The 18,285-nt window shown below is 37.7% G+C and overlaps 1 pseudogene; it reads left to right on the forward strand.

Annotated features, from left to right (window-relative positions):
• Positions 1 to 218: 218 nt before the first annotated feature.
• LOC113347172 lies at positions 219 to 17,076 on the forward strand (annotated as a pseudogene).
• The last annotated feature ends 1,209 nt before the right edge of the window (positions 17,077 to 18,285 follow it).

An 18,285-nucleotide genomic window follows, 5' to 3' on the forward strand; every position in this document is an offset into this window, starting at 1 on the left:
TAAATTACATCACTAGATCATTGTGCACCTGAAGCGGTGAGAGTGCATAACTTTTAACCATGAAGTTGAATAACAACCCTCACTCAAAGAGGACTAACGCTATCCATCCAATGGAGGGAGAATCTTTTCAACTTTAGATTATGTTTTATTCTATTTTGTCGGCTGACACTTCATTCAACTCTTGGAAGATAGTTAGGGACTCTCAAGTAAAAAGTTGGACCCACTTCTCTCTATTTTGTATTAGAAAATATGGGTGATGAAAGGAGAATTAATGGCAGAAGAACAGAAATTTAGAATTCCAATGGTGAAATTACGAAACCAGGGATTTCAGGTAATATTCCTTCTTATGGAACTGTTTAGATTTTTTACTTTTAAGTCAAATCTATTTAATTTGATCGACGATTGCCATATGATGAATTTTAGGGTTTTTTTTGTTCCAGTAGGTTTCGAAGTTGGGTTTTGGGTGTATGAGACTAACTGGGATTAACAATATACCACTCTATGTTGATGTCGGGATTTCAATTGTCGAGGATGCATTCACCAAAGGAATCACATTTTTGGACTCTGCAGATGTTTATGGACCTCACACCAATAAAGTTTTGCTCGGAAAGGTATACACTTTTGTAGTTAAACCGCGCTTAATTGGGTTGCATTTTCTTTGTTCAATTCATAAATGTCACATAGAGCTGAACAATATTGATTGTGCAAGATAACTGAATCTTGCAGTCCCTGAAGCAATTGCCAAGAGAAAAAATTCGAATAGCTACTAAGTTTGGTATTGCTGGAACCAGACCAACTGGGGTGTTAGTTAAAGGTACACCGGAATATGTACGATCCTGTTGTGAAGCTAGTCTCAAACATCTTGATGCGAAATAAATTGGTCTTTGTGGAAATCTTAATTTGGTCTTATTTTAGGTGGTCCAAAATTGATTTGGTCCACCAACAAAAAAGAAGTTTGGTTTGGTCCTTATTTGTTCAAAAATATTAAGATATCTAAAGTACCATTTTCTCTTTCTTATTTCTCTTACTTCACATGAGATATAGTTTTACTATCTACTTTTTAATTTTCCTTTTACTAATTTATTTCTATAAATTAAAAAAATAATAATTAAATATCTCGCAAAATATAAGTCGTAAATAAATAAATTTTATATATTCGGAAAGGTCTCGACGAGATCTACGCAACGAGTACTCATTGTACTAATTTTTTTGTTGATGGTGGATTTTCGACAAAGGTCAAAATCGTAAAATCATGACACTGCATGTTTCTGACCCGGCTTCAGGAACGCATGTGACGATTCATATTTTACGATCCGTGAACCGTTTCACGATCTATGATCGAGTTCCTCTCATAGCCATGATGAATATGATTCTCGAAAGGCCTCCCACTAGCTGAGCGTTCGATGCTGCGCATTTCATCATGACCTCTATGTAGAATAATATAATTGGGCGGTCCTCCTACATAATTGTTTGTTGAGAGGGCTTAATGCCTTCATGACGTCGGCGATACTCGTTGTTCCCTGACTACATAGAAAGACCGTGTATAGATTCAGGCGGCTCTCCTACATAATTGTTTGTTGTGGGGGGTAAACGCCTTCAGGACATTAACAACGTTGCACGTTGTTCCCTGACTATACACCTTTCAGAACGAGTATGATGCTTCACTATCTCATATCTCGATTATACAATAGATTAATTCTATCATAACATTCGCCACCGAATTCCTAGAAAATAATTTATTTTATCTCTTTACTCCGTTCCATGAATCCCCGGCTGACTTCATGGATTAGTAATAGATAACCAATTCATCTCATTGCCCCGTTCGCTGAATTCCCCGGACGACTTCATGGATTGGTAATAGATGCACAATTCATGATTATTGCTCCGTTTCATGGAACATTCTCCGCTGAATTTCATGAATTAGTAATGATTACTCAACAATCGGACATCTGACTATCACTGAGTAAACCCCAATAAAATGGTGCAAGTGTACTCAACAATGATGCACGAACGAGCATTCGAAAATATGGACAAACGAGAAATCCTACACAAAACAGGAGAGATAAATTAATAATAAAAAATAAAAAGAGGTGTTTTATGGACCGGGCCCACCGGCCGGCCAGCCATGCCGCTGAGGCCGGTCCCCCACGCCTCTTCCCTTATTTTTCTGATTTTATTTCTTTTCATGAATTCATGAAAACTCCTTCATTCAAACAACTTTCCTTGTTTGAGAAAAACTCACGGTTTCTCCATATTTTCACGGTTTCATGAAAAATAATAAAATAGGGAAAGGTGTTGCGGGACAGAGCTGCCTAGCCTGTCGGACATGCCCTAGCCGTGTCCGGTCCCACACCTTGCAATCTCTTGTTTTCATAATTATTATTTTTCTAATTTCATGAAACTCTTCCGTTTGAACAAAAATCATGGTTTTTTCATATTTTCTCAAATATTGCTCAAACCATGAAAAAGCCGAAAAGTCAAATGGTCACATGACCGACTAGGCTATTAACGTAAAATATTAAAATACTATTATTATTTTAATATTCTCAAAATATTGATAGAACGAGCAAAGTCCTACTTGCTCATTCGAGCAAAATCAAGAATTTCAGTCAAAGATCAAACTCTTCTGAAAATCCAAGATATTGCTCAAACACACACCAGAAAATACCAAAACTCTCAAGATTGAGACACAGACGTTATGGTGACACGGGCATGCTTCCTTGATCTACCAAGGCCGGCCCTAAGGCTTGCAAGGAGCCGGTCCCACACATTCTTATAATTTTGACCTAATTTACTCAATTGATGATATTGGGTCCAAACTCTTTCCAACCAACTTGGGATTTGCTCAATCGACCATCAGATGGTCCCACACCACCAAGGGTCGGTTTTGTATGCCCTCTTGGTCGGTCCCTCACTTCTCTATAATTAGGTTTTATCACCTAACGCTCGCACGAGCATTATTCTAATAAATGATCAACACCGGCATTTGATCATTCTTTCACCAACCAGTCAACTAAGGACCCTGGTGCATGCTCACTTGAGCACTTGGGCACCACATGGACGTCCATCATCCCATGTGGTCGATCCCTTCCTTATTCATGACCTATTTTCAACAATTCATCAATTGACGAACAATTGACCAAAAGTTAGGGTTTCGGACAAACGCTCCACAAATCATCATTTTGAGCAATAAAATTTAGACTCACTGTCTAAAAGTCAATAACTAACCTAATACACGCCTGCCTTGCAGACTCCACGTTCGTGAAACATCAATCACGTCACATGGGGGATATCAATTAGGGTTTTGTTCTAGCGACCTACGACACGTGTGTTCATCCACGATGAGAAATGTGAGTAAGTCGTGCAAACGGTTGAAGGAGTTAGAAAAGTGGTGGGTGCATGATCAATTAAGTCTCCGCACGACATGGAACTGATTTTACCACGATCTCCCACTTTCCCACTCTTCACTCCAGTAACCGTCACACTTACTGGGATCAATGTGTTCACTATTCTGACAATATAAATAAGTCTATGAATTCATGATTGAGGAAGAGACAAAAAATCCACGATATATTGAACAGACAATCCATCGTCTAACCAGGAATCATCATGTGAGCAACACTCTCTCAATCATTCGAAATTATTCATCATCTGCAGAAACCTATAACACATCCAAAATCCTTGATCATCATTGATCCCACATAATTCTCAGCTTCCCTCTTACAGATCAATCCATCTCCCTCTTTGTGACCGAATTGACTCTGGAACGGCCATTGACTTGGTTTAGGTCGGAGTCCTACAGATTGATCTCTCGAACTTAAAGCACTCCCGTGCAGTGCATCTGTGTGAGGTTAAGCAGTTTGCTCGGTTGAGGAGTCTCGTCCACACAATCATCTCTTCACTTTCCTAAAAATAACAGCAAATTTTTTTCCCCATCTACAGATTGGCGACCACAGTGGGAGATCATTCTCTCGGTTGCAATCTCAAACTTTCACAAAGATGGCTGGTCTTAGGTCTGGGTTAGTTACAAATCCCAAAACACAAACGACGCTAGCACTAACAACACTGGTGGTACTCCAGAAACTACTCCTGCTACCAACAACGGCACTGGAGATACCACTCCTCCTCCTCAAACCAACATTGGAGAGAATCACCTCTTCGGCCGGTCTCTTGAAGAAATCAGAGAAAATACACCTACCATAGGTGATATCATGAAGGTACAAGAAACTCTTGCCAAAAATCAAATTGACATGGCTAACACACAGAATGAGCTGTGCAATTATCTCAAAACTCTCACTGACAAGATGTCAGAGAAAACTCGGGAAAGGGAAAATCCAAAGAAACATCTTCGGCTGTTGATCCTAAAGTCACTCCGATCCATGTAGTAGATGATGATGAAGTCCAAAAGGGTGCAGATAACTCACCAACAAAGGAACCTGCAGGATTCATCACCCGTGAAGACCCAGAACGCTTTATGGAGGATCGAGGAGAAGACAAGACACCATCAGTTCATCGTCATCAACCTCCATATCCTGCTACTACACAACGAATTCCTCTCCAAAAGGGATACACCTCTCTAACTTTTATACTGTACAATGAAACAGGGAAAGATCGAGAACATGCCTCTTGATTCCTGGAAGCACTAGGTGAGCACAAACACAACCATGTTGTCCGTCTGAAGGAGTTCTCGAAATCACTGACAGGCCGAGCATACAGTTGGCACAACAACATTGCACATGGGATCATGTTTTGTTGGGATAAATGGTTAATGCTTTCTACAGGAAATATTTATTTGTCTCAGAGCAGATCACTCTTTCCGACTTAGGGAGAATGGCTCGGAAAAACACTGAACATCCGAACGAATATGTGAAGAGGTTTAGAACTCAAACCTTGGATTGTCATGATCCTAATGTTACTAAGGAACAATTGGTGGACTTGTGGATCAACGGGATGATCCCTTTATACAGAGCCTTGCTGGAAAATCTCCGGTTCCAGACTTTCTCAGAACTCCATGAAGCAGCCAAGCGATCAGCAACTACTGCTCCAGCCTTACTGGGAAGAACAAAAACTGTCAAAACCGAGTAGCCGCGAGACACTCGAACCAGCACCAGGCACCTAGTCAACAAACAGTACAATGTTCAACCTTCCATGAATGTTGCCGAAGGGGGCAAAAGAAAAGTTGATGCGCGACAACATAAGAATGCTCCTACAACGTCTAAGAAAGCACCAAGGAAGGACAACCAAACTCGAAACGCACAAGCGTCGGCTCAGCGTCAGCAGAATGATCAGTAAGTACAAGAATTTCCTTTCCCTATTGAAGAGGTGATCGAGTTGTTAGAAGCCTGGATCCAAGACGGTGCAATCAACTTACCTCCCGTCAGGAGAGAGCCAACAGATGAGGAAGTGGAGAATCCGCGCTATTGTCGCTTTCATAGGTATGTCAGTAGTCCGACCAGTGATTGCAGAATCTGAAACGCATATTCAAGGAAAAGGCTGATTCAGGAGAACTGGGGACTGAAGGAGTACACAAGAATCCTCTCCCAATCAGAACCTTTACACTCTCTGAACATCCAGTCAAAGAAGCAGTTTAATCATTGATCGAGCATGTCTGCGAATTGCTTTATCTGTCAAAATCTGAAAGGGGAGATATGTTCACGGCTTTAAACCACATAGTGTTTGGGAAACGACTATCCATTCCAGAAACGCTCCCTGAACCTCCCACCACTGATAAAGAGATGTACAACTAGGGACTGCTCACCACAGTATACCTCAAAGGAAATAAATTCAGTAGGGTGCTTATCGACGTAGGCATATCTATTAACATCGTTCCTTTGAAAACTCTTAGAGGTGCAGGCATCACTCGAAAATAAGCCACATATGCTCCTGTCTCAGTCAGATATCATGAAGGAATATTCAGAGACGCGTATGGTTACATCTTTCTCAAGATGAAAGTTGATGCAACCTGGACAGAGACCAAATTTCATTTAATCAGGGAAGATCCAGGGTATGATATGATCCTTGGACGAACATGGATTCATGATGAAAAGGTAACTCCAACGCCTTCAATTGCACATTTCTTTGTTGAAGAAAGCTCCGACTCCGAAGAAATAGAGGAAGGTCCGTCATTCGAACATCTGGGAAAGTTAAAGCCTTAATCGAACTCATACAAAAGCCTGAAGAGAGCGCACATAAATTTGTCAAAAGATTTCGTACTCGGAAAGTATTGTTCCCCGTCATGTGTCCACGTAAGTGAACTAGCACTATCTAAGTTCTTTATTATACATCCAAGACATGAGAAAATAGTGTGGAAGTCATAAAACACGTTTTTCATCAAGCTCGTCGGAAGAGATTTTATAACTGCCCTGTATAAGAAGACAAACCGGGAGAAAATGGTAAGGAATCTAAGGTTTAGTCATATATCGTTCTCTTCATATGGATGTTTTCTACAACATATCATAATTTCATATCAATTGGATAAACTAGTAAAGAGTTGTGGCCAAAATATTGGACTACATGCCAGCTGGAAAATTTCTGAAAGTCTCCTGGAGGTTTACTGTTTCACTGATTTCGACCCCTAAACGTTCTCAAAACTTAAAAATCTTCTTTAAGTAAAGCTTGGAAATTTCCTGGGCATAAGGATACATGGGTAGATCTCGAAAATCTGACATCGGATGAAGATTTTACGGCGTTTTTGCTAAAAGGCCGAGTTCTGAATTTTCTGGTGACGTATTTCGGTAAAACTTTTCACTTATTCATGAGGATTATCATATATTCATCAATAAATCAGAAATATTATACTTCTATGAAGAGAATATAAAATGGATACTTACTTGAGGAGCCTGCAAGTCGTTCGAAAGATTAACATGGTCGGCATTAGCATTGGGAGAACCATTATCTTCATTCGGTCCCAATTCTTGAGGATTCTCTTTCTCACCACCATTCGAAGACGAATGAACAGCAAGGCCGTGTAGGTTTTCCACGAAAATATCCTCTTGGATATATCCGCAACAATCATTATTATTTTATTCAAGAAGTATCATAATTAATTATACAAAGGAATATTTACATCAACTTCATCTCTATCGCTGGATTCGTGAGTTATTGGCTGAGCAAGATGGATACCGTCAATACTTGATGGAGCAAAATTCTGGAACAGCAACAAACATTGGTTTCATGATCCTAATTATACGGGAAAAGAAAAAGTCACGGTAGAAGGAGTATTAAGAACTCACCAAAGAAGCGACTGGGGACTGCACATTATTCAGTATCATCCTATAATTCATCCTACTTCTGTTTTCTCCACCCTGGGGACTTTGTTTCACTTCCGAGAAGTCTACATGAATCCAAGATCTCACAGCACGATCATCCTAGAATAAAGTTAATGAAACAATTAAGGTGCGATCATCATGCCCTTACCAAAATCCTAAGAAAAATACTAACCCGTGAACATTCTGGAGGCATTTTTCTTTTATCACCACTAGAAAGATACTTCAACCTTGGTCGATCAGAGATCACATCAGCGGGAGGAAACTCTCGTACCAGAGACTTGACATCCATCGCAAACTTATACAAGCGCTCAGGTTGTTGACGCCAGAAGTCTACATAACCCGGAGTTGCATAAGTAGCTCGGTTGGAACAAGGAAACAAATAATCATTTCCTTTTGCACGTGTGCAATCTAAATGAGCCTTCAGATACTCAACCGATTGCTTATTTATTCGATGACCCGGGGCACACTGATCAAGACCCATTTGTCGAGCTGCTCTGTCAATATTATTTTCTTCCACCTGGAACTTCCCGTGCATTACAGACATTAAATAACTAGGAGTGCAACTCAGTATAAAATATTTCTCTCCATCACTCAGACTGGTACCAGACTTCAATATGACATTTTCTTCAGCAGTATTGAAAGTGATCAATTGTGAGAAGAGCGGAGGAACCGACACCCAGGGGAGAAAATCAAACTCAGACTCAATATATAAAAAACTGGTGAGGTGTATCTTATGTTGTGGTTGCTTTGTATACCAACGCATGATCCTGACATTATTTTTCTCAAGGAAAGCATGGCGAGTGTCGACATTTGTCCCTTCCAAGATGCTACGAGGAATCGGTGCATATTTATCAAAGTGCTCCCACATCAAGGCTTGGAGGAACATAGTAGTAGCATATGTTTCAATTTTCATGAAGCTGTTGGAGATACTGGAGTCTATGACTAAGGAATCTAAATTGGAAAACAGTGAACCCAAAAACAGACTGCCGATAGGAAGTTTCTCACCTTTGGCCATATTTATGGCAAAAGGAATCACAAATGGATTCAACAAATGTCCATTATCCTCAAAAACGTCTCTGGAGAGCCATAAGCATAAGAAAGAAACAATGGTCAAGAGACTATCGACAGGTTCTTCATGAACCTCATCTCTCGGCCATCAGTGCTTCAAGCATTGAGCATAGCAAGTTTTGGGCGACTTGTTGAATTCATGCATTGTAGTTTCCAACATGTCAGATATCACATTCTCCTCTGCTGAGAGCTCTTCCGGGAAATTGGCAGTAATTGGGAGATGCAACAAAGCGACTACATATTCTAAAGTGATGGTGAATTCTCCCCATATGCATATGAAAGTATGAGTAGGAACGCACCAGCGAGCAAGCAAATCCACCATACCTGGTATGTCGTGATGAATGACTAAATCCCTAGCATCTTGAATAGCTCGTGTCACCTGTGCACGATCCAGCATGGTCCTTACACGACTATGACCCAACATATGCCTTGCCCATCCATAGAAATGTGCCAGAGGCTTTCGAGAAATCTTAAGTTCCACATGTGAACCCAAATAGTGTTTCCCACTCAAACAGAACCTAATTATTGCTTGAGGAGATACTAACTTGTTGTGAGTAGTATTCCTGGGATTTATGAGCAGCCGGAACGAGGAACCTGAGGGACACTTTTTGGGCCTATACAGAAACACGGAGAATTCATCATCAGTATTTGGGATGTTCTTGGTTTTAGGAGTTTGCTCTTTCTCCTTGGAAGTAACAGAATCATCATTTCTGGAAGAATCATCATCTCTGGAAGACGCGTCTGTGGAGACATCCTCTCTGGAAGTTTCCTCTCTAGAAACGTCATCTTCAGAAGTGCTACCACGGGAATCAGTCATCTCTGCGAAGTTTCCGTGACATCCATGCACAAATTTCATCAACAATGGAACTAAAGCAACGAAATAATTATGATGCTCACATCAGCGTCTACAAAAATGGTAATCCTCAACTCTTACCTGTTTACGGTTTCACGAACTTAGTGATAATAATGTAAAACTTCGAACCTGCAAATACGAGAAAAATTCATTATTTAAAGTCAACACTTGAATTTTCAAGAAATTATGAATAATTCACATAAGCTCTTCGTGTGAATATTTACTAATTTTTTATCGTGTGTACACACACTATAAAATCACGAAACTCATATAGACACTGTTTTATCACATACAATTGTTTGCTTCCAACAATTACTCAAAAATCAAAGTTTGATTTAAAAAAAAAATACTCGAACTCACGTAAAAAAAAATATTTACGTGAGTTATTATTTAAAAAAAAATAATCTTTTGCTCAAACGAGCGTTCGTTTGTGAAACGAGGGTCTTTTCTATTTTTGCCAAGGTCCACATATTCCAAATAAAATTTTGAAAGTTCACAAACAAAATCTTATCACGAAGTGCAGGTCTATTTCAAAAATATCCTAGGATTATTGTTAATTACTTTAACTACGAACGAACATACAAACCTAAAGGTATTTGTGTAAAAAATTCATGCTTTGAAAGTTTTGATTTTTATGAAACCTCATAAACAAAATTTTATCTATCGTAACTAAATCATATCTATTCAAGGATTTATGTATCTCTTTCATATTAGGAATTATTGCTCGTTTCTTAAACTAATGAACGAACGGGCATACGTTTACTAAAATATTTTCTTTATGAAACCTACACATGCGGATACCTATGGGATTCTGTTTTAAACAACTCACGGAAAACTCATCAACGAACTCACAACAAATAATAAAAAAAATCATACCTTTGTCGGGCGCCGGAGTTCGCCGGAAATCGACCGGCGGAAGTCGGTGATGGTGGAGCTCCGGCGTGCGTAAAAAAAAATTCCTTCTCTGGTCGAGCATGAGAAGAAAAGGGATGCTTGGTTGGTCAAAGATTTTTTTTTTAGGGCTTCTTCCCTTTTATACCGAATTTATTTCCAAAACCTAATAAAACATGGATTTCATTTTTGGGCTCGGGGCCGCAAACATTAAACCGACCAAAATTGGACGTCCGACCGACCAAAATTGGACGTCCGACCGACCAAATCAGCGGTGCTTATATGTGCATTTGCTCGTACATGACATCATTGGAGCAAATAGAGGATTCTGAAAAATACTTTGTACGACTGAGTTCAACTGCTTGTCTCGTCAACTGGAAAATCACCATCTAATGCTTACTGCGGAACATGATTGTCCCTCACTAAGCAGGGGACTTAATGTTGATGGTGGATTTTCGACAAAGATCAAAATCGTAGAATCATGATACTGCATGTTTCTGACCCGGCTTCAGGAACGCATGTGACAATTCATATTTTACGATCCGTGAACCGTTTCACGATCTCTGATCGAGTTCCTCTCAGAGCCGTGAAGAATATGATTCTCGAAAGGCCTCCCACTAGTCAAGCGTTCGATGTTGCGCATTTCATAATGACCTCTATATAGAATAATATAATTGGGCGGTCCTCCTACATAATTGTTTGTTGAGAGGGCTTGACGCCTTCAGAACGTCGGCGATACTCGTTGTTCCCTAACTACATAGAGAAACCGTGTATAGATTCAGGCGGCTCTCCTACATAGGATAAACGCCTTCAGGACATTAACAACGCTGCACGTTGTTCCCTGACTATACACCTTTCAAAACGAGTATGATGCTTCAGTATCTCATATCTCGATTCTACAATAGATTAATTCTATCATGACATTCGCCATTGAATTCCTAGAAAATAATATATTTTATCTCATTATCCGTTCCATGAATCCCCGGCTGAATCCATAGATTAGTAATAGATATCCAATTCATCTCATTGCCCCGTTCCCTAAATTCCCCGGCTGGATTCATGGATTGGTAATAGATGCACAATTCATGATTATTGCTCCGTTTCATGAATCATTCTCCGTTGAATTTCATGAATTAGTAACAATTACTCAACAATTGGGCATCCGACTATTACTGAGTAAGCCCCAATAATATGGTGCAAACGTACTCAACAATGATGCACGAACGAGCATTCGAGAATATGGACAAACAAGGAATCCTACACAAAACAGGAGAGATAAAATAATAATAAAAAATAAAAAGAGGCGCCTATGGACCGGGCCCACGCCGGCCGGCCATGCCGCCGTGGCCGGTCCCCCGCGCCTCTTCCCTTATTTTTCTTATTTTATTTATTTTCATGAATTCATGAAAACTCCTTCATTCAAGCAACTTTCCTTGTTTGAGCAAAACTCACGGTTTCTCCATATTTTCACGGTTTCATGAAAAATAATAAAATAGGGAAAGGTGTTGCGGGACCGGGCTACCTAGCCGGCCGGCTATGCCCTAGCCGTGGCCGGTCCCACACCTTGCAATCTCTTGTTTTCATAATTATTATTTCCCTAATTTCATGAAACTCCTCCGTTTGAACCAAAATCATGGTTTCTTCATATTTTCTCAAATATTGCTCAAACCATGAAAAAGCCAAAAAGTCAAATGGTCACATGACCGACTAGGATATTAACGAAAAATATTAAATTATTATTATTATTTTAATATTCTCAAATATTGATCGAACGAGCAAAGTCCTACTTGCTCATTCGAGCTAAATCAAGAATTTCAGTCAAAGATTAATCTCTTCTGAAAATCCAAGATACTGCTCAAACACACACCAGAAAATACCAAAACTCTCAGGATTGAGACACGAACGTTATGGTGACACAAGCATGCTTCCTTGACCTATCAAGGACGGCCCTAAGGCTTGCGAGGAGCTGGTCCCACACATTCTTATAATTTTGACCTAATTTACTCAATTGCTCATAGTGGGTCCAAACTCTTTCCAACCAACTTAGGATTTGCTCAATCGACCATCAGATGGTCCCACACCACCAAGGGACGGTTTTGTATGCCCTCTTGGTCGGTCCATCACTTCATAATTAGGTTTTATCACCTAACGCTCGCACGAGCATTATTCTAATAAATGATCAATACCAGCATTTGATCATTCTTTCACCAACCGGTCAACTAAGGACCTTGGTGCACACTCACTTGAGCACTTGGGAACCACATGGACGTCCGTCATCCCATGTGGTCGGTCCCTCCCTTATTCATGACCTATTTTCAGTAATTCATCAATTGACGGACAATTGATCAAAAGTTAGGGTTTCGAATAAACGCTCCACAAATCATCATTATGAGCAATTTCAAACACTAAAAAATTTATGTTGATCCAACATCTAGATTAATCATATAATATTTGATAGTTTACCAATATTTTAATTAATATTTTATTGGGTCACGTTACCAATAAATAATTTGACGAATTAAGAAATACTTGCTCAGTTGCTCGAATATTGGTCCAACTATCAATATTCAGTAATTCGTCGAATCGAGCAATACTGGATCAGTTGCTCGAATTTACAATATTTGCTCAGACGAGCAATATCAACATAAGAACTGTACGTTGTTAAATTCATGAATCACTGAGCATTCGTCACTCATGATCAATTCAACAAAACTTAGACTCACTGTCTAAAAGTTAACAACTGACCTAATACACGTCTGCCTTGCAGACTCCACGTTCATGAGACATCAATCACGGCACATGGGGGGATATCAATTAGGGTTTTGGTCTGGCAGCCTACGGCACGTGTGTTCATCCACGATGAGAAATGTAAATAAGTCGTGCAAACGGTTGAAGGAGATAGCAAAGTGGTGGGTGCATGATCAATTAAGTCTCCGCATGACATGTAACTGATTTTACCACGATCTCCCACTTTCCCATTCTTCACTCCAGAAACTGTCAGACTTACTAGGATCAATGTGTTCACTATTCTTACAATATAAATAAGTCTCTGAATCCATGATTGAGGAAGAGACAGAAAATCCACGAGATATTGAACAGACAATCCATCGTCTAACCAAGAATCATCGTGTGAGCAACACTCTCTCAATAATTCGAGCTTATTCATCATCTGCAGAAACCTACAACACATCCACAATCCTTAATCATCATTGATCCCACATAATTCTCAGCTTCCCTCCTACAGATCAACCCATCTCCCTCTTTGTGACCGAATTGACTCTGGAACGGCCATTGACTTGGTTTAGGCCGGAGTCCTACAAATTGATCTCTCGAACTTAAAGCACTCCCGTGCAGTGCATCTGTGTGAGGTTAAGCAGTTTTCTCGGTTGAGGAGTCTCGTCCGCGCGGTCGTCTCTTCACTTTCCTAAAAAAAACAGCAAATCGTTTTTCTCCATCTACAGTTTCGATTTTTTTAGGCATAATGGTAGTTCAAATCCAAGATTGAACACTATTATAGAGTATGGTAATTCATTCTAGTTCTAGAAATTCATTTTATACAACGAAGTCGTATATGATAGATGTTCATATTGTAGCAGTGGTAATTCATTTTGTAAAATGAACTCATAATAATAGTTAATTATGGTAGTTCATATTATAGAATGAACTCGTAATATGTGTTAACTCGTAAATGGTAGTCCATATTGTAGAATGAACTTGTAATAGTATTTCATTTTGTAGAATTAACTCGTATGATAGTTTATTTGTAGAATGAACTATATATTAGTTTATCCTCGGAGTTCCTTTTGTAGAATGAACTCATATAATAGTTTATTCAAACAATTCACTTTGTATAATGAATTAGATATTATGATAGTCCATCCAAGTAGTTTATTTTGTAGAATGAACTCGTACGACGGTTCATTTTTAGCTAAAGGATAACGTAAAAAATTTAAAGCTACCAAATATAATAAAAAATGTACTCGTTGGATAGATCTTGACGAGAGCTTTCCGAATATATAAAATTTATTATTTTTTGACTTACAATTCAAAAGATATTTCTTTTTTATTCATTTTATTATTTTTATGAATAAAGAGAAAGAAAAAAAAGGTATTTTTGACAGCTTAAAAGAAAAACTCTGACTCATTGATGACGTCATTCTACGTGGGTGATATCCACCCGAAGACCAAACAGTAATATTTAGGACCAAAGAGTAATACATATTAAATAAAATAACCAAGTCAATAAGACCAAACTCACTCACTTATATTATTGTTAGGACTATATGGTAGTTTCTACTTGATCTTTATTATCAATATCGTAAAGGACGGCCCTGATACAAAGCACCCGATATATGATTTTGGGCATCAAAAAATTTGGGTCATCAAAATCAAAAATTATGTCAGTTTTTCTTTACCAAAATCAACAACTTTAGTTAAATTGTTGGTATAAGTGGCAGCAAAGCGTTGAAATTGGTAGTGCTTTATTACCCGACGTTTTAATAAAAAACGTTGTGTGTTATACACATGACGCGTTCTGAAAGAATATTAAGTTATTAACACAATTGAACCCGTTTCTTTCTCGCTTTTTTCTTTTTCTTTTTTCACTTTGTTCATCTTTTAGTTTACATGTTCTTCTCTCCTTTTAACTATGTTAGAGAGCAAAGGAGGGAAGAAAATGAGAGAATTACTATGTTTCTTTGAAAACTAATTATTAATTATTTTAACAAATTATTAATTCACTCATCATATCATTCTGATTACTCGACTTATTCTTTTCTCCAATAAAACTAAGTTCTGGGCATAGATTGAATCATTGATATAACAATTTTTTAAGGAGATAAATTATTTACATAAGTTACTATGATTAGATTTCAATAAGTTATACTACTAACAATATATGCAATGATTTGTGGGTATGTCTCCGGGTTTTAAATAGAAAGAAACCCTCGTGGAACACATGCTAGAAAGAAAATAGAATATTTCGACGAGGGTTTTGAGGACTGGGGAGCCAATATCATTATCAGGTGAGAAATTTTTTAGAAGAAATCATTTCTTATATATAATAGATCGTACCCCTCGTTCATTTTAAGAGAGGTTTGCCCAGTTTTGAGAGTACGATAGGATATATGGTTTCATGTTTGATTTTGAAAACTAAAATATATGAGTGATGAAGAGTTGTTGGCACCATATAAGCACACTTAGAAATATTTGAGTTATGATGCAATTTCTTATATCGACGGGATAGGCTTGTACATGGAATTAAAAATCATAACTGAAAACCTGATTAATAAATACTTTGCCTCGAAAAATGTTTAAAGAGAAATCTTTACACCTAATCAATAAATTTAACATATCTCTGGAGCTCATCTTTTTTACTTTATGATACTTATAATCAAGATCTAATAAAATAAATAGTTGCTTAGTTTATTACGTTGTTAACAAAATATTCTAACAACATTTTTTATATCTATAATACAAAGCCTTGTATAGAGGCATCATTTTGCAGATAAACTTTTGGGATTCAACATCTCAGGACCGACCCTGAATATCGTGTGGATACATCAATACCCATAGAAGAAATTGTGAGTTCATATGTATACTCCCTATTTTTTTCCTCTTTCTCAAGGCAATTTTGAAATGCGGTTATGGATTTGGGGTGTTTACCCCTTTATCTTACTTATTTTCATTATTTAGTGATTGTGGGATCTTCTTTACTTATTGAGATAAAACTATCTTTTAGGAAATGTAGATGGGTGAACTTAAGAAGTTGGTCGGGAATGAAAAATAAAATATGTTGGGTTATCTGAAGCAAGCATGAACACAATAATGAGAGCACGTGCAATTCATTCCATAACTACTTTGCAAATGGAGTGTTCCTTTTGGACTCATGAGATCGAGGAAGAGATAATCCCAATTTGCAGGTCTGTTCCAAGTTATGAAGGAGAAATATTGTGTTTGTCATGTCAGATGATATATCTGATTTCATTTAGCTTTATTATACAGTTAAAATTCTTGTTATTATTGTGACTTTGTATGTTGTTTCTATCAGGTTCTTGAACTTCCTTTTCAAAGAATGGAAGTCATGATATACTGGTAATATGCAAGGAACTAGGTATTTGATTAGTGTCATACAACCCTCTTGGTCGTGGATTTTTTGGAGGTAAGTCGGTTGTTGAAAGTGCGTACGAGAAAAGTTTCTTGGTACAACTCTAATCGACATAACTCTTTAATATTTTTAGTTTTACCAGCTTATGATCGAAATATGACGTTCAGAAAGTAGAATGAAGAAGGCAATTGTTTCGTGATAATTAACTTTACATGCAACAACTTTGTAAATATGACACCTAAATTCATGTCATTGTTGTTGCTAGATTTCACACCCTAGGTTCAGAGGCGAAAACTTATACAAACACAAGATTTTATATACTCACATAGCAATCTTCGCTGAAAAACATGGATGCACCCTGCCCAACTAGCTTTAGCATGGGTTTTCATCAGGAGGCAACGTTGTCCCCATTTCCGGTAAGCAACTAATTTAATTCTCAGTGTTTTATTTTTTGTTGTCTTCATATTATGAAACAATAAAGTAACGTGAGCTATATTTAGTTGGTTATCACTCGAACTTTCACTCGTTTTATAATCAAAATTAAGTGACGTTGGGATATTTTGAGCTTTGGAAGTAAGCTTCTAAGTGGAAGTCATGGAGACTTGTTGGATACAGATAATAACCTAGAAGAAGTTTTGTACGTTGTTTTTTCTTCATTTTCTTTAACAAACTTTCCTTCTGTTGATCCTTGATTTTCCTTCACAGGTACGACTAAAAATAAGAACTTGGACGATAATATTGGCACTCTGAGTGTGCAACTTACAAAAGAAGACATAAAGGGTTCAGATGCAGTGCCTACTAATGAAGTGGCGGGTTCACGAGTTTATGATACCTTGTACAGTACCTCCTGGAAGTTTGCAAATACGCCACCCATCAAAATGTCAAATTAGCCAGAAGTTTGTCTAGTTTAAGATAATTTATATATATATATACATATCAAAATAAATAAATTATAAAAATAAGTAAACAATAAAAAATATAATTTCTAAATTAATAAATGTCCTAACATCATAAATGGTATATTATTTTATTGAGAATATTAAATATCGCAGGAGAGAAAATAAAGTCAATATTATGTTGTTGAGATGTGTATGCCGATTATGCCTTTATTTTGCTGGAAAAGGCTGCCTTTATATATATATGTATGTCAAGGTTGGTTGTCATATTTTAGTATCAAAACTCAATTAGAGTTGCTTGATTGAATGTACTAGAGTCAACTTAATTTCGGTAGGACTAGAAAGTCTAGGAATGTTGAGACATACAAGTATTCCCTTAAAGACCTGAAGATCGTAAAGACGTGTCGACTAAAATGAAGACATCACCCTTCCACTTGAGGTATTGCTTTCAATTCGTTTAAGATTGAAAACATAACATGCAAGGTTATATTTAATACTCTAGTATTAGACTTGTTCATTTTACTATCATCAAAGTGTCGAGGATGAATATTTGATTACGAAGTATAACGTTTATCTTTTAAATTTCGTAAATGCGATATCGACATAATCTATGTAACTCGTTACTTGATTGTGTATTTTATATAGGCGTGATTTCATCCAAGGAAACCATGTTTGGTTACATATGTTAAAAGGAAGTACATATACGAAATTTGTTTCGTAATCGAAAGGAAATCAATAAGCGTTTTGGTCTGGTATTCATTGAAGATTTATTAGAGGACCAATTCGAACCTAGGTAAGAACTTTGGTAGAACCGATCTTGACTTATGTTGAGAGTTATGGTAGAACCGATGTCTACCTAGCTTGGGATATGCGGTAAAACCGATCTTAACTTATGTTGAGAGTCTTGGTAGAACCGATCCTTACCTATACTGGGAATCATGGTAGAACCAATCCTAGATTTTGTTGGGAGTCATGCTAAAAACCGATCCCTACCTATATTTGGAAACTTGGTATAACCGACCTTAACCTATGTTAGGAGTTAAGGTAGAACCGGTCCCAAGAGCAAAGATATTCCTTATCTTTAGGACATGAATATAATTCTTATCTTTTATTGTTCAAAGATATTCCTTGAGCATATTATCAAAAACAGACAAACATCTGTGTTTCCAAATAAACCACGCCACGTAATACAACAAATGAATC

The sequence above is a fragment of the Papaver somniferum genome, chromosome 2 (assembly GCF_003573695.1).
Source record: "Papaver somniferum cultivar HN1 chromosome 2, ASM357369v1, whole genome shotgun sequence".
Taxonomy (NCBI): domain Eukaryota; kingdom Viridiplantae; phylum Streptophyta; class Magnoliopsida; order Ranunculales; family Papaveraceae; genus Papaver; species Papaver somniferum.